Source organism: Bidens hawaiensis, unplaced genomic scaffold, assembly GCF_021521415.1.
Source record: "Bidens hawaiensis isolate Kalapana, Puna unplaced genomic scaffold, B.hawaiensis_p1.1 tig00010780_1, whole genome shotgun sequence".
NCBI lineage: Eukaryota > Viridiplantae > Streptophyta > Magnoliopsida > Asterales > Asteraceae > Bidens > Bidens hawaiensis.
In genome coordinates this window covers 63,345-89,464 of record NW_027491828.1, presented here as the reverse complement: position 1 = coordinate 89,464, position 26,120 = coordinate 63,345, and the positions used below count along the sequence as shown (strand labels likewise).

The 26,120-nt window shown below is 36.0% G+C and overlaps 1 long non-coding RNA gene and 2 pseudogenes across 1 annotated transcript; 1 reads left to right on the top strand and 2 right to left on the bottom strand.

Moving 5' to 3' along the window:
- Positions 1-8,589: 8,589 nt before the first annotated feature.
- LOC143536293 (uncharacterized) lies at positions 8,590-9,016 on the top strand. Its single transcript, XR_013135863.1, has 2 exons — positions 8,590-8,662; positions 8,738-9,016. It is a non-coding gene; the product is annotated as an uncharacterized LOC143536293 (long non-coding RNA).
- A 1,979-nt stretch (positions 9,017-10,995) lies between these two features.
- LOC143536313 (glyoxylate/hydroxypyruvate reductase HPR3 pseudogene) lies at positions 10,996-13,064 on the bottom strand (annotated as a pseudogene).
- A 352-nt stretch (positions 13,065-13,416) lies between these two features.
- On the bottom strand, positions 13,417-16,132 carry LOC143536292 (glyoxylate/hydroxypyruvate reductase HPR3-like; annotated as a pseudogene).
- Positions 16,133-26,120: the final 9,988 nt, after the last annotated feature.

The window sequence follows — 26,120 nt, the reverse complement described above, 5'->3', positions numbered from 1 at the left end:
TATGATAAACTAAAAGAAGTTAATAACTTTAGATTAGTTGGTCATAAGAGTTTATTGATTATTGGTGAGAATCCATTAAGTCATTAAGATAAAATAAGCATACTTTTAGAATGGTGATAGGGTAGATCCACTAAACACCAATTAAGAAAAAAACAATGGAAAATTTATAAAATAGACAATGCTGGCCAATTTATTTTTTTAAACATTACAACTAGAGGTGCACAAACGGAGTATGTTTAGGAACCGGAATTTGGAAGGAAATGGTTTCGGGTATGGTTAATAAAAGTTAAAACCAAGTACTGTAGGAACCGGTTTCGGGTATAGTTAGGATTTGACTAGGTTTTCTGGATATTTTCAGATTTTGGATAGGGTCAGGTCGGGTTTTGACCAGGTAAAGGTGGAACCTGTTACGGCGGGTTCGTGTCAGGTCCGGTTCCAGATACAGGTTTGGAGAGAAATCCAATACCCAGTCGTACACACGGGTCAGATACGGGTTTCAAAATGTCGGATTACAACGAACGTTACTGTTAATTTATCAATTATTGTCAATTTGATAACTTGATAAGTATATTTGGTGATGTATTATTGTTATTGTCATAGATCAAAAGGTTTACTGTTTAAACAAATTTTACATATAAAGAGATATAAAGAGAGTAGAAGCTATAAAAGTGTTATAGTATGTCGAGTTTTACTTGAATTCAATAAACTCCATTCAAGTACCCTGCAGAGGAAGTGACCCAACGTAAAAGAAGTACCATTGCTTAGTCGCTTTCAAACTAAAACCATAAACATAAAACAACACTTATGTCTCCAACAACCTACTTACAAATGATTATATATCTACTGTTATTTACAACTCCTCTAGTCTATACAAGTTTTCTACCTCTGTTAATTATATTCAATAAAATATAATTAAAGAAAAATATGATTTTTATTTAATTTACTTGTATACTATTCATCTCTGTAGCTCTTTAGTTTTTTTAACTTCAAGATTTGTGTTAGCTATTTAGGCTACTTTGAACACATGTTATGTTGAGAAGTGAAGTTGGTAGGGAATGTATGGCTAGTTAAAAAGGCTTTGATTTTTATATTTGATTCTTAGTGTAGCTAACTGTTTTTTTGTTGTTGTTAAAAAGTAAAAGCATATATTTGAGGGGTTGGTTGGGATTGCTTATTTTCACCAACTTATAACTTATAAACTTTTTGAAAAATAATAAGATGTTTGGTATTGCTTATATTGTAAAAAGAAAAGTTCTATAAGTTACACTTTTGTAACTTACTAACTTAATAAAAAGTTATAAAAAGGCAGAAATAAAGAATCCCAAACACCACCTAAGTAGCCTCAGTGCTAAAAAAAAGTTGTGAGAAAAAAGCTTGATATCTTTACTGAGTTAAATATGATTTTTATTTAATTTACTTATATATTATTATTCATCTCTATAGATACTGTTACTTCAAAAATTGTGTCAGCCTTTTCATTTTTTGAAACATAATATGCTTATGATGTATAGGAGAAGGGATTGGAATGGGTTGTCATATTTTTTAGGTTGAGACCTGAATACGTGATTTAGTTAATTTTTCTATACAAGGTTAATAACGATTTCATTATTGGGTATGTTTATAAAAGGATGTTGGTTAAAAATCTAAACACATAATTACTTTACGTTTATTTTGTAGATTGATTCATCACAACCATGAGGTTTAAGATAATTTCAATAGCTAACTACGAATGGCTTCCTCTTCGGCATGATCTAGCTATGGGAAAGTTACAACGATAACGTTTTTCTAAGCTTTAATATGTAAGTTTCATTTTTATGATAATGGATTTGGATAGACTTTTATCTATTGACAACATACATTTTTAGACGCTAGCTATACCATGAACATGTTGGGGTTTTCACGGTTCGGTTTGGAATTTGGGTTATGTAAATTTAAACCGGGTGTTCACGGTTCGGTTCCGTAATACGTTTTGAGTAAATTTTTACAGTGATCATTAACCAGTTCTTGGGGTGAGAGAACAAAGTTTTCACATTTTTGTGAGTTTGAAGATATATGATCGTCATCATTTGCGCTGCTGTATACGCAACACATGATGGAGAATCATCCTGATTCCACACTTCTGGAAAGATGTCACAATAGTGCATTCATATCCATCATTGTAAAAAAATCATTCATAAAATCAAGTATGCTAAGGTGTTATGGAAATAAGTAGTTTTGTTTTACTACAATACTAGAGGTTGGTGCAAACGAGCCAAGCTACTCGGGATCGGCTCGTGAAAAGGCTCAATCGGGACGAGCTTAAACAAGCCCGAGTCCGAGTTCAGGCCTAAAAGGAAGCCCGTTTAATAAACAAGCCCGAGCCAATGAGTCTGTCATGTATATAACGTTTATGAAAAAACAACTATATAATATTATTTTATGTTATATAAAAATTATTATAAAAAAATTATATAGAAAATCATTATAAACATATAAAAGTTAAAAGAGTATATGGTAAATGAGCTGAGCCCAAGCCGAGCTTGAGCTTTAGAAATATAGATCGAAACGAGCTCTGTGTAATTTAAACGAGTCGAGCTCGTTTACACCAATAGACTTCCTACCCGACCTGTGTGTACAAACCGGGCTTCGGTTTCTCAGAAAAATCGTGCCCGAAACTGGTTCCAAATGTACCTGGAAAAATCCCGTTCAAATACCCGGGAACCAGTTTTTTACTTTTGTTGACCATATTCAAGATGGTATTTTGTTTTATTGGGCCTAAAATTATAGGCTATAAGAGCCGGACTAGTAGCTGTTGGGCTTTTTTTATTTTTGTTGTGTTATATATATACCAACCCAGTGTTGTTCTCTAAGTTCTTACTAGTTACCTTTGTTTTTAAAAGCAGCCCAAGTTTAGGATAACAGAAAACATCTCAACAAGATTCTCATTTAATCACTTTTAGCAGTGGCGGACGCGACACGCAAATTGACTACCTTTTGATGAGGCAAGGAGACCGACGTTGGTGGAAGGACTGCAAAGTAATACCTGGGGAGGCAGTTGTGACTCAACATCGACTACTAGTGACAGATATAGCCTTCAGAAATAAGCTGACTGTTCGAGAGAAGAAAGGTACACCGAGAATTCGATGGGGAAATTTGAAGGACGAAAATCTCCTACTGTTTAAGGATAAACTCATACTGCATACGCGGGCTCGACTAAATGGGGACTCAACTCATATATGGGAAGCTATGGAGACAAAGATCATCCAAGTAGCAAAGGAGACTCTCGGGGTCACAACAGGAAAGACAAGTGGGCATAAGGAGTCTTGGTGGTGGAATGACGCAGTGCAAGACAAGATAAGGGACAAACAAGGATGTTTTAGGGAGCTAATGAGGTGCACGAATGAGGAGGAGCGAGTGGAATTGAGGGACAACTACAAAACGGCCAAGATAGAGGCGAAGAAGGCAGTGGCGGAAGCAAAGAAGGCGGCCTTTAAACGGATGTATGAAAGTCTAGAAACAAAAAAGGGGGAACATGCTATGTTTAAGATTGCCAAAGCCAGGGAGCGTAGAAGGCAAGATCTAGGACCGGTGAAGTTCATAAAGGATACAGATGGGCATGTACTGGTCAAGGAGCAGGACATCAAGCTAAGATGGTAAACCTACTTCCACAATCTTTTTAACAATGGGAGAGCTTACCAAGAAGAACATGACAACACAAACTTTCAACGACAACAATCGAATAACTGCTACTGCCGACGGATCACACGAGAAGAGGTGAAGGATGCACTTAGGAGGATGGGAAGGTCTAAGGCGGTTGGCCCAGACAACATACCCATCGAGGTGTGGAAGTGTCTGGGGGGAGGAAGGAGTCATGTGGTTAACTACTCTGTTCAATAGTATTCTCAAATCAGGTAAGATGCCAGACCAGTGGAGGAGCAGCGTTGTAGTTCCTATCTATAAGAACAAAGGAGACACCCAATGTTGTGGTAACTACCGAGGAATCAAACTACTAAGTCATACTATGAAGCTATGGGAAAGAGTGATTGAGGTTAGACTTAGACGAGAAACTCAGGTTACGGTCAACCAATTTGGCTTCATGTCGGGGCGTTCCACCACAGAGGCAATACACCTTATAAGAAGATTAATGGAAAAGTATAGGGAGAAGAAGCGTGATCTACATATGGTGTTTATTGACCTAGAAAAGGCTTACGACAGTGTGCCACGACAGGTGCTCTGGGAGTGCTTGGAGGGTAGAAGAGTGCCCAGGAAATACATAGAGATAATTATGGATATGTATACCAGGAGTGAAACAAGTGTCCGTGCGCCATTGGGGGATACTGATTTCTTTCCTGTAGAGGTAGGTCTTCACCAGGGGTCAGCGTTGAGCCCGTTTCTTTTTGGAGTAGTCTTGGATGAGTTGTCAAAGTCGATTCAGGGGACTCTCCCGTGGTGCATGATGTTCGCAGACGATATTGTGTTACTTGCTGAGAAAAAACAAGATCTAAACATGAGGCTTGAGGAGTGGCGAACAACCTTAGAGACAAAAGGTTTAAAGATTAGCCGATCTAAGACGGAGTACCTCCACTGTGATTTTGGTGGGATAAACGACAATGAAGACGCACAGATCACAATTGAAGGGCAGGTGGTCCCGCAGGTAACGAAGTTCAAGTATTTAGGATCATTTGTACAGAGCGATGGGGAATTAGACAGTGATGTGACCCACCGAGTTCAGGTAGGATGGTGTAGATGGAAAGCAGCCACAGGTATATTGTGCGACAAGAGTTTCCCGACTAAACTAAAGGGAAAATTCTATAGGGTGGCAGTTAGACCTGCAATGCTATATGGAACAGATTGTTGGGCCATCAAGAAGGCACAAGTGCGGAAGATTGAGGTAGCAGAAATGAGAATGCTACGTTGGATGTGTGGGCACACAAGGCTAGACCGAATAAGAAACGTTGTGTTTCGCGAGAGATTAGGGGTGGCGAACATAGTAGACAAGATAAGAGAGTGGAGATTTGTAACATCCCGAAATTTCCAAAATAATACTAATTGTATTACTTAATAATAGAGGGAAAGTTTACTCGGGTTATCGGGAAATAAATAAATAGAGTAGGAGTTGGTATGGGTCGGGCTAGTGTTGGGTAATGGATATGGGTTATGGACTTGGGTTATGAAAGAAGGAAGGAGAGTCCATGGGCTTAAGCCCATGATCCCTAAATATAAATACCATTAATCACCCTTTAATCCTCATTCTCACATATTCCATACACCACCAAAACACACACAACACCATCTTATAACCCGAACCAAGATCCGAAGGCGAAAACCCGAGCTTGTTGGTGCTGGAACGTCGTGACGGACCAAAACAACATCAAGGCTTAACCGTGTTCGTAGTTTGACTCGTTTAAGGTACGTTTATAGTTAGAAATCGTTCGTATAGGTTCGGTTTGATTTGAGAAATGATAGATCTGAGTTTGTATGGTAAAAACGAATCCAACAAAGCTAATCTTACTGAAAATGGTTATGATTTGATGGGTTAATCGATTGATAAAAAGAACCCGTAACCTATATGCCTAAATCGCACCCTTTAAACATCGATGTTAGGTCGATTTGATGGTTGGGGTTTGTAGGCGCTGGTCAGACGATTCCGTGGGTACCTAAATCGAGTTATTTGGTTAAGAAACGAAGGTGATTAAGGGATTTAAGAACGAACAGTAGCTGCAGACGACAACTTCGCCTGTAAGCTAAGTTCGCCTGATGAACTTCGCCTGTAAAGCTAAGTTCGCCTGATGACAACTTCGCCTAAGCTAAGTTCGCCTGATGACAACTTCGCCTAAGCTAAGTTCGCCTGATGACAACTTCGCCTAAGCTAAGTTCGCCTGATGACAACTTCGCCTAAAAGCTAAGTTCGCCTGATGACAACTTCGCCTAAGCTAAGTTCGCCTGATGACAACTTCGCCTAAAGCTAAGTTCGCCTGATGACAACTTCGCCTAAAGCTAAGTTCGCCTAAGGTTTAACTTCGCCTAAAGCTAAGTTCGCCTAAGATTTAACTTCGCCTAAAGTCAAGTTCGATTAGAAAATAGATTAAAAACGATAAGTAAAAGTAAGCAAATACTAGGCCACCAGATTAGATCAGGCGAGTATTGATACGTGTAACTTATACAGTCAGCCGAGCTCAGCTAAAGAAGGGATTTACAACTATCGGAGGAAGAAGCAGAGTTCAGGTGAGTTTCTAGCCCCATTCCTTGTTATGTTTTTGGGGCTGTGTGCATACTCGATGTGTTGTTAATACATTTATCCTAAGTGATAAGTGTATGCCATTTGTGATATATGTGATGGATATGAATGATTGCTTGTCGGTACGCGAACGATCTTCGGATATTGCGGGTACTTTCAGGTTAAAAATAAAGGTACGAATATTATATATCGAAGATGTATGAATATTACAAATGAATACTTGTCGGGGCGTGAACGATCTTCGGATATTGCACGTAACGACAAGGGGTATGGTTGTTAAATGAAGGATGTAAAGAACGCCTGGAGTGTTCTTATGCTATAATGTTATTATTGTATATGTGAAGTATGTGTATACAGGTACACGAATGGTATGTAGTTCTACGTTCGACATAGTAAATTAGGATGGCAAATCCCTCTAGCTTCTGTCGGGCATAGACTCGGCTGGTGATGACATAGTTAAGGACTACGGGCCTTATACGTAATATAGATGATAGATGTAAACGTAGATAGGGACGGTGGGCCTTATACGTGTTACAGATAATAGACGACAACGTAGTTAAGGACTGCAGACCTTATACGTATTATAGATAGGCATCAGCATAGGGAAGGACTGTGGACCTTATACGTGCTGTGGTAGCATAGGGGAGGACTGCGGACCTCGTACGTGCTATGAATTAGGTTGCAACATAGGGAAGGACTGTGGACCTTGTACGTGTTGTGGAAGTGGGATGGTATAGGGAAGGACTGCGGACCTTGCACGTACCATGAATGGTGAACATAGGTAAGGACTGCGGACCTTTTACGTGTTCACGACCTTGAGTACAGGTATAGACGGCGGACTATGAACGTACTCTCGGTAGACTGAGGTTAGTGATTGTAGATATGTATGTATGTATGGTAGCAAGTATGTATGAAGAACAGAAGGGTAACTAGTTAAGTATGGATATGTATCTTCGGATATGTATGTATGTGTATGTATTGTGTGGCGTCCGATTAACTAGAACTCACTCAGCGTAGCTGACTTTTAGTATGCACGCAGGTGAGTAGAATGAGACAGCTAGCTTGAGCGGGCACATGGTGGGCGAATAGGAGACTGGCATCTGAAGACTCAAGATGTTTTAATGTAATTGACGTTTATTTTGAAAGACAAGAATGTTTAATTAAGGCAAGTTTTGGATTGCTGTAACGTTTCATGAAAGTTTTTATATTCCGCGAAAGTTTTAATGAACTCTGATTTGTAAGAACTGTGTTTATGAGTAAATCCGACGCTAAAGTAAGGCTACCGGGTTCGGGGCCTTACAAGATTGAGATGGTTTGGACATGTAAAGAGAAGACAGACGACGAATCCTGTTAGATCCGTAGAAAACATTACTATAGAGGGGAGGAGGGGTAGAGGACGACCGAAATTGACTTGGGATGAGAGGATTAGGCATGATTTGATAGACCTAAACCTCTCCGAGGACATGGTTGAGGATAGGAATTCGTGGAGAAGTAGAATTAAAGTTAAGGATTTTTAGAGAGAATTGAATACCTTAGGGCTTAGACTTAACTTATTTAGGTCACATACCATAATGGTATTTCCCTTACATATATTATTATTATTATTATAATTATTATTAGCTTTTATATAGCTGTTAAACTGTGATCTTATTATTAATATTATTATAATTAGTAGTAGTTTTTATATAACTGTTAAACTTTGATTTCCTTTATTTTGCTTTATACACATGTACTTAGAGCCGAGGGTCTCTCTGGAAGCCACCTCTTTATTCCTTTGGATAGAGGTACGGTGTGCCTACATCCCACCCTCCCCAGACCTTACTTATAGCTTTGCTGTCGGTGGGATTTTACTGGGCATGATTGATTGATTGAAGATTTCTTTTTTTTTTTCCATCCACGTGCTGTTGCACATGATAAACACAAACAATTGTTATTATTAATCTAGTTTTAGGAGAGAATTGCACAAATGGATCTTGTGGTTTAACTTAGTCTCCATTGTTAATTAGGGATCGGATTTACTAATACCAAAAACCGTCAAAAATGGATACCGGTATATTTTTACCTAGAGGGTCACAACATTTTTTACATTAGACCTAATATTTCAAGAGAACAGCAAAAAGAATATATATATATATATATATATATCACTTTGCTTGAATCTCATTTTGTTGCCTAATTAATTGTTCATATGAAAGAAAGAAATATAGATCAGAATCATATGTTTTTAGTGAAAAATTTAGGTTATCATGTTCTCGATCTTTTTGTCGGAAGGAAGGTTTATAAGTGAGCCGAGCCAATTAGTGAAAGGTTCAGGCTCGGCTTGCTTTACACAACAGTTTTCTTTCTTTTAGTAGTTTGATATATACGATATTTTGCAGTCAGATCAGTAAAAACTAAAGTATGCTTAAATCCAAGAAGTTCGGCTTCCTGCGGATCCTAAATGAAGTATGTTGTTTTGTGGTTTTAACTCTTTTTTAATGTTACCTTTTCCTGAAATTCTATATGTTGTTGCTGCTGCAGCGGAAGCAGTTGAAGAAGCATGTAATTGTTAAAGATTTACCATACCTTGCGTTGAAACCTTATTTGTAAGTTTTATGAATTATTCTTACAAATAAGCTAGGTCTTGTTTTTAGTTTTTTTTTTTATTGTTATTAAAGTTTAATTGTGCTTTATAATCTTCACAGGAAAATGCATTTTCGCTATTTTGGCAAAATTAAAAGGATGGATGTGATACATAAAAACGGTTATTATTCGAGATCCGCTCTAGTTAAAATGGGATCACCCAAATCGATCAAAAAGGTTTGCTTCGTCTTTTAAATCCTCTTATTTGATCAAGTCATGTTATATACGTACTTATATCTAATGTCTGCTATTTTTCCTTCTTACATAGATTAAAGAGAAAACTTATCTTCTTGACAAGACACGCGTTAATATTGAAAGTTTTCATGGGTAAGCCAACTATTTTATATTTTAAATAATCAGCCACTTTTTACATAGAATATATTGACCGGGGTTACCACTTTTTTAATAGGATGAAAAAACATTTAGAAGGAGTTGTTGAAGGCGGATATCATGTAGAATTGAGAAGGGTGTTCACACCTCCTCCGGTTCTGCGGGATTACGACCATGGTCCGAGTGACGCAATAGCAGAGGATGTAAGTTTGCAAAAATCCACTCTCGTTATTATTTTATTTGAATTTTATATGTTTTTATTTGAAAATATTGACTATCGAATATCATAGGCCTACAAGAGGTTAGAGAGTTTTCATGAATTTAAATACGCACAAATTCGTATTCTTCATCAAGGAACTTTTTACCCCGAGTTTGTACATCATTTATTATTCATTAAACATTTTTGTTTTGTCCATTTGGTAAATTAACTTCACATTGTAGGAATGCTACAATAACATTCGTGGACGATAAAGATAAAGACAAAATTATAAAAAAGACCAAAGACAAGTTTAGGGGTTGCCTTGTTTTCGGCTGGAACCAGCGGATGTTTAGGGATTACCTTATTTCTTATGTATATATATAGGACTACAACACCATTACACCCCTATAACAAAAATCCACCATTTGCTGACTGGGCGTCACATGGCACAAAACACTCCATTTTGTAGCCCCCCTACACATAGCCTACACCAAAAGAAAAAATATTGGGAAAACTATAATATAGACAATGTTGGCCAATTTTTTCTTAAAATATGCATGTTTTTTCATTCCATAATTTCTCTAGACTACATGCTAAGCCGGCGTCTCTAGCTCTGAAAGTCACGTAATTCCCCACGTGGAAGCTTCAGAGATGCGACACATGTTATGTTTATAGTGTGGTTTGTTTGTTCACCTCTTGTTGTACATTAGAATCTTGGTAGAAAAAACTTTTGGAGTAAGAACATCTAGGCTTAGAAACATTATTAAGTGATATATGTTTAAATTAAATGTGGGCCAATGTCCAAATTGTATGTGGGCTTGGATTAGGATGAAGGAGTCAAGGAGATCAGGTCAAAGGGCCTTTGACCTGGTGTAACCAAAGTGTTGGAAAGGTTTTGCCTACACCACGTAGTGAGGGACTGAGGGTTCACGTCCCGTTTATGACAACAACAAAATAAAAATGTGACTTAGGAGTAGAGCTGGAAATTATCTGAGTTGTCATTCTAAAAATTAATGTAACTCGTATGAGATGTGTAACAATAATCAATCGCTAAAAAGAACTCAACATGGCTCGAGGGTTCAGGTATGGGAGTTAAAGCTTTACTACTTGAGCTTGAAGAAACATACACAGGGGTTCATCAATATTTAGTAGACTCGGAGACTCTAAAGAATTCAAAAAATTGGGTTGCAAAAAAGTATAATCCCAAGAAAAAGTTACTCGCTATGTATATTTTTTTATGCAAATTCGTGTTACATATTGAAAGCCTTTAGTATATTGTTCAAAGTTACTTCTACTTTTTCTAGAAAACGAATTGAGATAAATTACATTTATAAACAAAACAAAAGTTTGCATAAGTAAAATAGATTTTTACAATGGATATTTTTAACATAATATACTATAGGGAAATTCAGTCATAAACCACAACTTAGGGGCTGTTTGTTTACATTTGAATGAATGTAAACATCTGATTCATTCAAACTTCATACTGTTTGGTTCCAAACAGAAAAACATCTTAATGGTTAAAATTATGTCTGAATCATTCAGACTTGTTGTTGCTGAATGGGACAGAGGATCATTCAGACCTGACTCATTCAGATATGAATGAACCAAACAGCCCCTTAGTTGACTAGATTTTGTTATAAACAACATTAAGCAAGGGTTTATTCGTGAAAAACGCCTCCAAGTTACCTATTAAAACATGAGCGGTGTCACCAAACGATTCCTTTGTAAAAGCCGTGCCATGAGGCAAAAGAACGACGTTATCCAACTCAAACAACTCTTTAGGTACGTTTGGTTCATTTTCAAAAGCATCCAAACCAACACCACCAATTTCACCTTCGACTAAACACTTCACTAATTCCACCTCATCAATGAGGGCCCCACGGCCCACGTTCACGATGATACCCTTTCTTGCCAAGGCCATCATGACTTTTTTGTTGATCATGTGACGTGTGTTGTTGGTCAATGCACAACAGAGAACAAGAACATCGGAGTCTAAAGCGAGTTGGAGGATATTTGGGTAGAACGTGAAGGGGATGGATGGTTTTTTCCGCCTTGAAGTGTATGAGACTATGCAACCCATGGCCTCTAGTCTTGTGGCAACTCTAGATCCAATGCTTCCCAGCCCAACGATTCCAACTCGTTTGCCTCCTAACTTGAAAACCGTAACATCAAAAGATTAATGAATAGATGATGGTCGTTGTACGCTAGGACTAATGATTATGAGTCTCCCTTTAACCAATGACAAAGCGGTAAAGCCTTTATTCAAAGTGTTGTTGCGGACAAGCAACGATGCAAGACGACATCGTCGTTTTTGTGGTGGGAGAATGCGGCATGCCAAATGTTTAAAGATCGTATCTTTAAAGACTACGATAATGGTAACTAAGGGGCTGTTTGTTTGCCCCTTAATGGTTTAGATCATTGTTGAATCATTCAGCATTCAGAGCGTTTGTTTCTTTAAAACAGTCTCTTAATGGTTCAGTTCAGTGCTGAATGGTTAAATGATAGATAGATGCTGAATGGAACTGAATGGAGCATATACAAACTTTACCATCATCTACATTTCTACCCCAACTTCCCTCCCATTGATAGAGCCTCTTAATGGTTCAGACCTCTTAATGGTTCAACACTTAATAATTCAGATTTTGCCAATCAACGACTTTACCCCATTAAGTGTTTGCACTTATTATGTTTCACTGAACGAGAGTGTCTTGATAAGTATATATCATGACATAACTAATGACTCGTATAGTCGTATCATTTTTAAAGATATTATTTTTACTTGTATATGCTTACATTAATTATAAACAACGATTGAGTTGATTTATCATTTTTTTTTCTGTCAAATGGCGTATTTTATGAGTTTCTTTAGATTTAGGAGAAATTGTCATATCAAAGATCAAAATCATAAAAATCAAAATCATATCCTTTATACTTATCATCATCCATTGTGGTGAATTTTCTATTTTTTAAAACTATTTAAATATACGAGTACTACTATATGAATCAAATGCAAACGACTATTAGCGTGTAAAAAACCCGTACAAACAATCAAAGTAATTACGCTAACTAATTATGTTAACACTATAGTAACTATTATTATTTTATAGCCTTGAAATGAGAGTGTTTATTATTACCGTACTTTATCTTTTATATCTTTTATAGTGTAATTTCTTTTAATATGTAAATAATATGTAAAGTAATAATAATTACTCTAGTTATTTATATGTTTTAAAAATGATAGTTTCTTACCTTGGAACCCAGAGTATACTCCCCGAGAGCAAGCCAACGCCCACCTCGAACAAACCTATCACCACTAGTAACTCTTCTCATGACGTAGATCAACAGCGCCACGGCGCCGTCAGCTACATCATCAGAATACACATCTCCGGCATTAGTAACAATAATCCCACGGCGGCCACATTCGACCATGTCAATATGATTAACACCCGTGGCGGCCGAAACAATTAGTTCTAGAGCTGGAAGGTCATGTAACATGTTTGTTGTGATCGGGCATGTGCCCGAGCATAGGAGGACTTTCACAGACTGAGCGTAGGCGTGGAGGAAGTCATGAGTAGGTAACGATGACTCGTATGCTTTGAGGAGGTGAAATTTGGTTAAGAAGTGGTGTTCATGGATGGTGAAGATGTATGGTGGATGGAGGACAAGTACTTGCCTGAGTTCTTGTGGATTCATTAAGATAGATTAAAATAAAAGTACCAAACATTAGTTTGATTCATAAATACCAAACTTTTATAAGGATTATATGTCATGTATATATAAGTACAACTCGTTAGTCGTTATGGTACTAAAGGGTACTTTGGAGATTTTGCTTACGTGACAATTAATAGCACAAACCACTCCCGAAATAAGATAATTCTATACAGGGGTAGTTAGGGGTCAGAAACCGGAGTCTCTCAAATGAAGATCATGGTGTATTTCTAAACAAAACAAAAATAAATTAAAATGGATATCATACACATTATAATTCTATAACATAGTATAGAGAAATTTGGTAGTAAACCATGACTTGGTTGACTAGAATTCGTTAGCTAGCTACTACATTAAGCAAAGGTTTATTTGTAAAAAACGCCTCTAGGTTGCCTATTAAAACATGAGCGGTGTCATTAAACGATTCCTTTGTAAAAGCCGTGCTATGAGGCAAAAGAACGACGTGATCCAACTCAAACAACTCTTTAGGTACGTTTGGTTCGTTTTCAAAGGCATCCAAACCAACACCACCAATTTCACCTTCGACCAAACACTTCACTAATTCCACCTCATTAATGAGGACCCCACGACCCACGTTCACGATGATACCCTTTCTTCCTAAGGCCATCGTGACTTTGTTGTTGATCATGTGACGTGTGTCGTTGGTCAATGCACAACAGAGAACAAGAGCATCGGAGTCTAAAGCGAGTTGGAGGATATTCGGGTAGAAAGTAAAGGGGATGGATGGTTTTTTCCGCCTTGAAGTGTATGAGACTATGCAACCCATGGCCTCTAGTCTTGTGGCAACTCTGGATCCAATGTTTCCTAGCCCAATGATTCCAACTCGTTTACCTCCTAACTAGGGCTGTTCAAAAAGCTCGTGGCTCGCGGCTCCCTCGAAACTCGTTCGAAAATAGCTCGAAAAAAGCTCGGCAGAAAAAGCTCGATTCTAAATGAGCTCGACTCGACTCGGCTCGATTTCTAAACGAGCCGAGCTCGAGCCAGGGTCAGCTCGGCTCGTGGCTCGGTCTTGGCTCGACTCGTTAGCTCGGCTCGTTGGCTCGTTTAGATTAAACCCTAAATTTTAATATCTATATGTAATAATATAATACCAAGAAATAAATAAATTAAAATTATACATATATTATGTCACTCGATACCTAAAACCTTATAAAAGAATAACAAAAGTAAAACTTATAAATTCTCAAATTTATAAATTTTATATAATATGTATGTTAAAATTATATTTTTTTGTATTTTATATATCAAAATTTTAAAATATAAAATATAAAAATAATTAAAAAAATTAAAAAATTAAAGGAGCCCGGCTCGAACTTTAAACAAGCCGAGTTCGAGCTCGATTTTTCAGCTCGATAAAGAAAATGAGCCGAGCTCGAGCCAGCTCGATTAAGTTCGAGCTCGAGCTCGAGCACACTCTAGCTCGACTCAACTCGGCTCGTTTACAGCCCTACTCCTAACTTGAAAACCGTAACATCAAAAGATTAATATTTAGATGATGGTTGTTGTACGCTAGGACTAATGATTATGAGCCTCCCTTTAACCGATGACCAAGTAAAGCCTTTATTTCAAAATGTTGCTGTGGACAAGCAGCAATGCAAGAGGACATCGTCTTTTTTTTTTGGTGGGAGAATGCGGCGTGCCAAATGTTTAAAAATCTTATCTTTAAAGACTACGGTAATGGTAACTAAGACTTTACCCCATTAAGTGTTTGCACTTATTATGTTTCACTGAATGAGAATGTCTTGATAAGTATATGTCATGACAAAACTAATGACTCGTATCATTTGAGTACGTTGGCTCCGTGAGCCGTCTGTGTTCCCGAGTTCACTTAAGAAGAGAAAGGAAAAGAAAGTATATGTTTTTCCTTTCTTTTCTCTCATTTTTCCTTTCTCGCTAACTTTCTTTCCTTCCTGGTCTTTCCAATTTGAAAGGAACCCCCCCCCCCCTTTACTCTTTATTTCCCTAATCTTTCTTTTAATGAAACTCTAGAACACAAATATTCTTCATTCCTTTACTTTCCCTTCTTAAATGAAACTTGGAAACACAAACATCTCATTTTTTCATCCATTTCTTTTCCTTTCCTCTGTTAAGTAGAACTCGGGAGCACAGTGTAAACACCAAATTATATCATTTTCAAAGATATTCTTATTAGTTGTATATGTTTACATTAATTACAAACAAAGATTGAGTTGATTTATAATTTTTTTCTGTCCAATGGCGTATTTTATGAGTTTCTTTAGATATAGGAGAAATTGTCATATCAAAGATCAAAATTATATGCTTCATAGTTCATACTCATCATCATCCATTGCGGTGAATTTTCTATTTTTTTGTAACTATTTAGATATACTCGTATTGTTTTATGAATCAAATGCTAACTACTATTAGCGTGTAGAAAATGTATAAATAATTAAAACAATTACACTAATTAACATGTCAATACTAAAGTATCTATTATTATTTTAAAGCTTTGGAATAAAGTATTTATTATCACCATATTTTATCTTTTATAATGTAATTTATTTTAAACGGTAAAGTAATAATAATTACTCTAGTTATTTATATGTTTTAACAATGATAGTTTCTTACCTTGAAACCAAGAGATACTCCCCGAGAGCGGGCCAACGCCCACCTCTAACAAACCTATCACCACTAGTAACTCTTCTCATGACGTTGATCAACAGCCCCACGGCGCCATCAGCTACATCATCAGAATACACATCTCCGGCATTAGTAACAATAATCCCACGGCGGCCACATTCGACCATGTCAATATGATTAACACCCGTGGATGCCGAAACAATTAGTTCTAGAGCCGGAAGGTCACATAACACGTTTGAAGTGATCGGGGATGTGCCCGGGCATAGGAGGACTTTCACAGACTGAGCGTAGGCGTGGAGGAAGTCACGAGTAGGTAACGGTGACTCGTATGCTTTGAGTAGGTGAAATTTGGTTAAGAAGTGGTGTTCATGGATGGTGAAGATGTATGGTTGATGGAGGACAAGTACTTGCTTGAGTTCTTGTGGATTCATTTTTAAGACAAGAGAAGTAAAGTCTACATTGGTTTATTATTGGTTGGTGGTGAATGTTGTATACTTGTATATCTAAGTCCTTGATATTTGGATAGTGCGAGAATGCAACATGCCAAGCGTTTGAAAATCGCATATTTGGAGAGTGCGGTAACAATAAACTAAGACTTTACCTCATTAAGTGTTTGCACTTGCCATGTTTCATTAAACCGGAGTGTCCGGATATGTTTGTGTCATCACTGTCATGGCAAAACATGTGGCTTCTATATATGGAAATTATTTTGTTGGGTTCGTACACTCCATGAGGTCACTAGCATAGGCATAGCTTAGTTGGGGCCAGGGGTGGCCCCAGTCTCTATCGTTTTGTCGCTCGGTGGTGTAAATTTATCTTTTTCACCCGAAAACTTTTATACATAGTGCAAATTTACTCGTTTCCGACCGAAATTTTGAGTCCGGCCCCTCCGTTTTTTTACTCGGTAGTGTAAATGCATCCCTGTTCAGCTGAAAATTTTTATACATAGTGTAAATTTACCCGTTTCCGACCGAAATTTTGAGGCCGCCCCCTCTAGTCTATGAATCTTTATATATATATTGAGGCCGACCCCTCGACGTATTTGTCCAAGCTTCGCCACTGTTCACTAGACAACCAAATTACATCATTTTCAAAGATATATTGTTTTTGGTTCTAAAGTTATATAAATTATATAATAATTTTTAAATGTAATTCAATTTTGTTTAAAAAGAATTACAAACTCCTGAAAATTTGTCACATCAAAAATCAAAAATATATTTACTTGATACTTATCATCCATAGATAAAAACGCTGTTTTAGTTATCGAGCACGTGATCTTATCATTAAAAAGCTCAAAATGAGTCGAACCTTAACGAGCACGTGCCAAGCTTGTACATCACATAAAGCTTGTTTAGTACGTTATCGAGTCCAAACTCGAGCATGTATGAGAAGATCCTTTAGGCTCGTCGATTCTTAACGAGCTTTGTATATTTTTTAAAATGACCTCATTTTAACTTCTATGTATTAATTTCGCGATACACAACCAAGCTTGAGCCGAGCTTTGACTTGTTTAAGGTACTGCACATAGTGCACACAAGCTCAAGCCAAGCTTAGGCTCGTTTAACATTTTTTCAAAATATATAAAAATAATATAAAATTGTATATAATCTATTAATAAACGAGTTTGAAAAAAATGACTTACAAGACGAGCTCAAGTTCAGCTCGGTTTGTTTGCAACCCTATAGTTTCTTATCTTGGAATCAAGAGGATACTCCATTAAAATAAGACTAGTTAGAGGGATCGCCTCCTTAATCATCCCACAAGTCCTAGATAACCTGTTTAGTGAAAACAAAAGCCCACCAATCATTACTAGCCTCGTCATGTGAAAACCAGAGGCGACACCTATCAAATGAACAAATGGAAGTCCAAATGCATATACGGAAACCACAATGAGTAAAAGAAGACTAGTTAGAGGGATCGCCTCCTAATCATCCCACGAGTCCCAGATAGCCCTGTTTAGTGAAAACAAAAGCCCACCGATCGTTGTTAGCCCCGTCCAGGAAAAACCAGAGGAAAACTTATCAAACGAATAAATGAAAGTCCAAACGAACAAATTGAAACCACAAAGAGTAAAAGAAGACAAGTAAGAAGGATCGCCTCATTAATCATCTCACAAGTCCTAGATAGCCCTGTTTAGTGAAAACAAAAGCCCACCAATCGTTACTAGCCTTGTCCATTGAAAACCCAGAAGCGACACCTATCAAATGAACAAATAGAACTCCAAATAAACAAATGGAAACCACAAATCACTATAGAGTGTTAAGCATTCACAGAAAATTTATATAACCGGCAAAAGTATAACAGATTATGGCCAAAAGTGTATTGTGGATTGTGGATCAATTTATTGAGCCAAGAAAACATTGTTGGGCAACATACCATTATTGGATATCTTTGCCGGACTTAAACGTGGGCTTAGATCATGATAGTTCACTAGGTACATAATATGTGCGTGTTAGTGTGTGTATATATATATAGACTTTTTTTTGGAACATTGATTTCTTGTGTGTTAAGCCACCGCTCTCTTCAAATTTGGAGAGCTTCGTTGTTTCACTCTGGCCAGACTATGTTGTCTTAACTGAGCATACACTACTTCAGAGTTTGTCTTGAGCGTTCCCTGGGAAACCATACCGCCCGACTACCACTTGACCGTCATTGTGTAACCACAAGAGTAAGAAATTAATAAAAAAAACTAGAGTTTGAAGGAAAAAAAGTGTAAACTTGGTCCCGTTCACCGGTCCGACCATTCAACTTTTATATAAGTTTATAATTATATATTTTGTTATAAAGCATATTATATAATATTTACTATATTAATTGTCCAGCAATTTATTTTTGTTGATTTGCATATAGTAACTAGTGTTCACACTTCTATATCTCCATGTATCATGAGTCACAAAGTTATTACACAACTATTTATGAGGTTTATTTGTTTTATTAAAGTTTTATAAAACAATGTCATTTAAAATTATGATTTTGTTAACAATATTAATAGAATATTTGACCCTTCAAATAAATAGTGAAGACTTTAGCCGCATCACTCTGGAACATGACCCCTATGTACCAACATGTCTATGCTTTGGTGTGCGAATCTTAAACTTGATCTAATCACATGCTTCTATATAATTTATTCACTAATATTTAAACATAAAAGTTGTTAGTTGTAATTAAATAAAACTAGTAAACATACCCAAATTTAGAAAACTAGTAAACATAAATGTAACAATATTTTCGAAATTTTAGAAAACATTTCTCAAATAACCTACCCAAATTTAGCATTTTAAGATCCTGTTAAATATTATAGTTAGATAAAATATTATATGTAGCATTTCAAAATCTTTTAGCTTAACAAAAAAAAAAGTTAAAATGTTATTTTTGTTATTTAACTTTATAGTTAAATAAAATATTAGATGTAGCACTTCAAACTTTCAATTTGTTACCCGTTACTCCCAGCTTTTTTATTTGTTTTTGTCACTCACTCAATAACGGACGACTAACGTTGTTATTGGAATCCTGATTTTTCGACGAGTCCTGATTTTCGGCTGAACGGACGATTGAAAACAGAGAAGAGGGAGTGGCGCTTCTAGGGTTTTCGGCGAAGCAAACGATCAAAAAACAAACAAGGGAGAGGCGGCACGGCTAGGGTTTCGTCGTAGCAGACGGAGGCCTCTGATTCAGAGTGGTTCTGACATCTACTGATGGGGGCTGCAACAACCCAAGGTCCGATTGACGTAAAGAGGGGACTGATTGATAAGATGCAATGGCGTCCTAACGGCTTGTGAAGTTCATTCGACAATCTTGTATGATTTTCAACGGGATTCCACTAACGACGTTAGTTGTCCGATGGTGAAGGAGTGATAAAATCATATAAGGTGAAAGTTGGGAGTGACGGGTAACAAATCGAAAAATGAGAGTGTGCTATTAGCCAATGCGTGAAAGTTGAGAATATTAAAAATCAATATCTCAAATTTTTCTTTTTGTATGTGTGTAAGTTTGTATAAAAAGTTGAAAAAATATGAGGGCATATATGAAAGGTGAAGAAAAGAATATGAGGTTGTATAATATATTATACCTTTTAAGTTTGAGTAGTGGACTAGTGGGTCAGCCCACCAATAACATTTTAAGACTACAAAGCATTAAGCCATGCGTAAATTATTTGTTTTTGGTCTTAAGTCACATACTCACATGCACGTTTAAAACATATACTTCAAATATGTTTACTTAATTGGCTCAGTTTGACACTTCAAAGTTAAAACTATCTTAACGACATTGTTGTTCCTCAAACTCGAGTCCCAGATTTGTTGGTAAAAAATTACTCAAGTTATTATACACGTTAACTCGACCAGAGTATTCTCTAGGCCTGGTGGGTTCGAGTCACGGGTTATAATAGGTTCGGGCCATAACAATATCTAAACAAAATGACTTCGGGTTAAAACATATTCTAAGCAAACTAAATTAAAATCAACACGAATTATTTTGAAAATTTACCTATCAACCTCTGTGTTAAAATAATTTGATTTATTAAAAGAAGTCCCCATCCACCCCCCGGTATCCTTGTAATGACGTGAAAGAGAGACATGCTAAGAATACGTGATTAAGAGAGAGGGAGGGAGCTAGAAAACTGTCTCTAGAAATAATATCAAGCAAAGGTTGCGAGAGGGCACAAATGTGGGGAGGTTCGGCATAAAGGAGAAAGAGTGGCGTCTCTGATGCAATGTGGATGGTCTTAGTTTATTTACATATTTAGGTAACAAAAAAATGATTTGTTTTTTTAAACTCTTTGAAGTGATTTAGTAACTACATTTTTAAGAATTATGGTTATAAGTAAAAAAGATTATTTACTTTTAGCATAGCACCTTAAATTGAAAATCAGTTAGTGTATACATATTTTTTTTTAATTATAGTTATTATATTTAAGGCACACTAATTAACTTATACATATTTTTCCATCAACCCTTAATACAATTTCCTTTTCACTACCTAACTTTCTCATTAAAAACATATTAATTAGCATTGGCTATCACAAGTCCAAACATGACACTTCTGATTCTGAACTGACCAATTGGATAACTATCTAATATTTAAAGTGTAAACTTAAATAGCTTACAACTAAAATGACGTGGAATAACAATGACATTTTTATCATAACTGGAGACAAGCGAACGTCCTATAAATGGATAACGACGACAAATAAGCACATTTATAGAACGTTACTAATGTAGTTAATATTTTTGTTAGTTTATCGTATCTGTATTATGGGTGTAAAGTAACTCATATTTTGATAAAAATATAAAAAAAGACAACTATAATGTAAACCTTACAAGTTACAACCACAATACAATGATCTAAACTTCAACTCATAAATCGGTGAATTTGAGAGACCAATGATGAAAAGTATGCCATAGCTTGTTATGTTTCTTAATTAAAATATGTATCTTGATTGCATTGTAATTAAAATTGATAATGTATTGGCTATCAAGTTAATGACTTATTATTAAGAGACTCTAAACTGGTATATGTTGAGTACGTCGATGTGGTGGTGATGGGTGATGGAGGAGGTGATGCGTGAGTGGCAGATTAAGGATTATAAACACATATGAATTGACAACATGGGTAAAAAATTTCATTTAACGTATTTTTAAAACTTAATTGATAAGATGTTTGCTAACATATTCAGAGGTGTCCTTCTAGTAAACTAAACAAACACATTAATGTTGACTGATTTAGAGATAGTTTGTTAATGGTGTTATTAAGACGCTACAAAAAAAAACCCTTAGTCTACATAAACTAAGTTATGGTTAAACATTAAATAACAACAGAGTTAAGGTTTATCAAGAAGACACAAGTTATATGTAATAGAGATTTTTGAGTTATATTTCATATATAATATATTGAAAGGTATTCAATATTTGTTTTGTGCGTGTTCTTTTGAGTTATATCAATTCTTTCTTGAAATCAGTCACATTAGAGTTTGAGGTAATGGTGTTGTTTCCTGTTACAATAAGAGATCTTGACCTTCAAGTACACTTGCAACAAATACTATGTTGCAATATCAACAATAATGTGGTATAAAATTTGAATTTTAACTCATAAAAAAAATCTCATTTTATCGATTAAAAAGAAGATTGGAAGGAAAACTTGGATACTTAAATCAAATAAAAGTTATTGTTATTGGTAAAGTTTACTATTTCTTTCTCTACATATATAACACTCAATTATTCATATAAAACATAACTTTTTTTTGGTGCTGTTTTAAGTTGTCTGTTTTGTTAAATTATAACTTGTCTCACTGCCTTTGTTTAACTGCATTATAAGTTGTTTTGGGTGTCCATCTATAATTTATGTTAATGAATTATATTATTTAAACACATATTGATTATATTTTGTCCTTTATATACTCTTACCTTTTCGTCCTTATGAAGCACTATGCATGTATTTTAATAATATTTTAATGATTAAAAGATTATAATAAAACGTGTTTTATTAAAAATGTCAACATATATGTTCAGGCTCATCTCTCCATGCCAGATTTATACACATTTTGAGTTAATGAACATGCCGTATATAATCATGTGTACATGTAGCATACTTTTTAAGTAGTTACTAACGTTTTATAATATTACTCAACTTAAATGTTTTGTTTTGAAATACAACATATACCTGTAAACTAAATCAATGGGTTTAAATATCGGTAATTGATATTTTACTAGGGTTTTTTTAAAGACAAAATTTCTTTTACTTTTCGAAACTTAAATCCAGGACCTTTGATAAAAAAAATGTCACCGTCACTGCGCCACAACCCATGACTAATATTTTTCTAGTTGATTTACCACCTATAACAATTCAATTAACATATAAAATATGATCATCCTAATATAGATTTACAATAATGAACAATTTAAAATCATAATAATACAAAAAAAAATAGCAAATCTAAGGATATTAGGTTTAGTGGATGTAGAGGTAAGGTACCAAAAAGACCCAAACATCCTTAAGGACCACCCGCGGGTCACAGAGAATCCTCTTATAAGCCACCCGCGGGACACATGGATCACCCGCATATCACGCGTGAGGAGGAATGTCCTCATAGCACACGCGGAAACATCCTGACATCCTCAAAAGTCATCCGTAGGGCAGGACATCTGTCCGCCTAAACAATCGGAAGATAGTACCTGCGGGACAGCTGTCACCACTCAAGTACTCTCTAGAAGGAGGTTCATGATTCTTACTTGGGGAAAACGTGACATACTAAACAATGAACAAAGGACACCTGGCCAGGTTGTTATAACCGTGCACATGGCCAGGGCGTGATCCATCCTATTAGCTAGTGACACGTGTCCAGGCCGTTATACTCATGCACATGAGACGTATAGCCCAACCTATCACAAGAGGACACGTGTCCAGGCGGTTACCAAAGATCTTCTAGAGGAGGACAGCTGCCCCAACCATCTTCCATCATCCTTCGGCTATAAATACCTTGTCAAACGGTATGAGGTATTCATTCACTCACCTATATTCTGACTACACTTAGTCTTTATACTTCAGTACTTTCTCCATTACGAATGTTACTGATTCTCACGCCGGAGGGTGGTTACAGGAAGACCCCCCCCCCTCTTGTCCTTCCTGTAACGAGACTCACGGTGTCTGTTTTGCAGGTTCCGGTCACTGGACTTCGGAAAGTCTTGCTCATATCGTGTTGGTAGTTATTGTACTATACCCTGTAGACTCATTGGATCCAGGACCCATACTCGGGGAACGGATCCGTATTTCTTAAGTGGAGTATATATTATAAGAGAGTGAAGGAAAATAAAGTGTAATTTATACTTAAAGAAATAAGGATTTTGAATGATAAATTAAGGTTAGAGCACCTAACGCAAGGTTTGTGGGTGCTTGTCCGTCTCATGTGGCAGAACATAAACGAGAGGGGGCTAATGAGTTGTGAAGCAAGTTTGTGAGCTGAAGTTTGTAGCAGGTTTGTGTCTTCAAACGATAGGCGGACGAGACGTGGTAGGCCTTGTGTCACGTCACTCTCACATACACATATATAGTTGTTACATATATACAAATGTAATATTTTCTAACGGGGTTTATGAAAGTCTAGTGTTGTGAAAGAAAGTGGAGTGCATTTTGAGAAAATTTTGAAGTATAATGTGGCAGTTTATATAGATTTGGCATTGTGGATGCTCGATGATGCGATATGTTTGAGTTAAGGGTTATGGGGTGACGATTTGGCAAACGTTAGCGAATCTCAACCCTTGAATCATCATTCTCTTACGATTTCACCTTTCTAGACAACTCGTTTTTTTTGGGGGGGGCTGACATGTCGTAGTCCCAAATTTCGATATGAGATGAACTCGATGTTACTTGGTGTTACTTAATTTGGCATTTGAGTGTTAAAACAAAATACATAGCTTTGATAATTATTAAAGAAATACAATATTATTCTTTAAAAAAAACCATTGAACCTTCCATGATATAGTATATACCATTCTATTTCATAGTGACAAGAAAATGATAATGTTATTTGTTACACATGATAGAAAGTTCTATCAGGGGAGGCTCGGAGGGTGTGCGAGTCGCACCATCGGCCGGGGCATATAAGTTTCAGGGGCACAAATTTTTTATGCATATTACAAATATATGTATTTTTGTGTTAAAATAAGGTTATTTGCAATGGTTTATGAGAAAATTATATGCTTAAAATGGTTTCTACTTATAATAAATCGGTCGATAAAAGTTTTATTCATGTACATTAGCGAATAAAAAATTTTCGTTAAGGCCTACGGGCCCTTTCATTTTGGCTCGACCGAGGTATTTAAATATTCAGTGACGACCCTGATAGAAAGAATGTCGGTAAAGATAAAAGTATCTTAAAAGTAAATTTAAATAATAACTCACAAATTGGTCATGTGCTTAGTGAGTAAATAACAAATGCTATATCACTAAAGACCCATAAATAGTGACATAAAAGAGTGTTGATATAGATTTTATGGTCATATATAAATTTTAAATGTAAAAGTATAATTATAAAAAGTTGCCGACAACTTTTAAAAATATCACTAGATATAATAACACTTTCAATGTGTCACTGATAGCTTTATAACTAAGTGACACTTTTATCATTAAACATAAGACAAAACAAAATTATGAAGAGAATTTGAATATGTGATTTTTTAGAAACATGAAAATTTACATATATTTCAGTTTTTGCTTGTTGCAAACGTGTAAATCCACGTATGATATGTTACAATTTTATTTTTATATTTCATGCCAAATGACAAATGTCACAACATAAACTTTTTTTCTTGTAAATTATATGGTTTTTGTCGCATGTGTTTCAGTCACTTTCAGCTTTAACTTTAAATATGTTATTATTGGTAGTCATAAAATTCAATCGGATAATTTAAATAGAAATACAAGAACGGATATACAATTTGATATGAAAACAACATACAAGAAATAGGTTAAAAGAAAAAAGAAAAAAAAAACCTTCATTATATAGTTGGGAAAGGAAAATAATCACAACAATTCAGTTGACGGTTATAAGTGTCAGCAGTTATTAAGTGACAACTTATAATTATGAAAACTTCTTTCACCAACAACTAAGTTAATTATGATAATAATTATCACCAATCAACTATTATCGTTGATGACCCATAATAATTAATAGAAAGTTGCTATTAACAAACTTGTTGATAAGTAGTAACTTATTAGTGAGGTTCGTTTATCATTGATGGATCAAATTGTCACTATCAAAATAATCAATTAGCTACTTAGCAACTTACTATTGATTAGGGATGAGCATGGGATGGCACCGGTACCGACCGGTACCGATCCCGATTTTTCCGATCCCGAAAATTGGAAATTTATGGTACCGGGATAATACCGGTACCGAGGGTAAAAAATCGGGAAATACCGGTACCGTACCGTACCGATCCCGAAACTTAAAATCTTGGTACCGATTCGGTACCGACGGTACCAAATCGGTACCGATTTCGGTATCGGTACCGGTACCAATCAATACCGATCCTGATTTTGCTCATCCCTACTATTGATAGTAAGTTCTCACTGCTAAACATTTTCGCACTTCATTAATGCAAATACAAAGCAACTTACAATGACATTTCATTAAGGCAAAATTATTAAATTTCATTAGTGCTCTTTGAACACTAGCTCGTCAATGGGGTGATGCCCCAATAGAACCTCATGGTTCAGGGCTTCATCCGGTAAAATTCTTGAGATTCTTATATGCACTTGGAATCATAATAGTGTTAAACAAGCGTGCCCTGCATAATAGTGTTAAACAAGCGTGCCCTGCACACGTCTTAAAAACTATCAATGTTTTTCCACATATCTATTTTTGGTTAGTAAAGTATGATTAACCAAATTTGACTTGATGAAAGTGTAACCACCAACATAAAA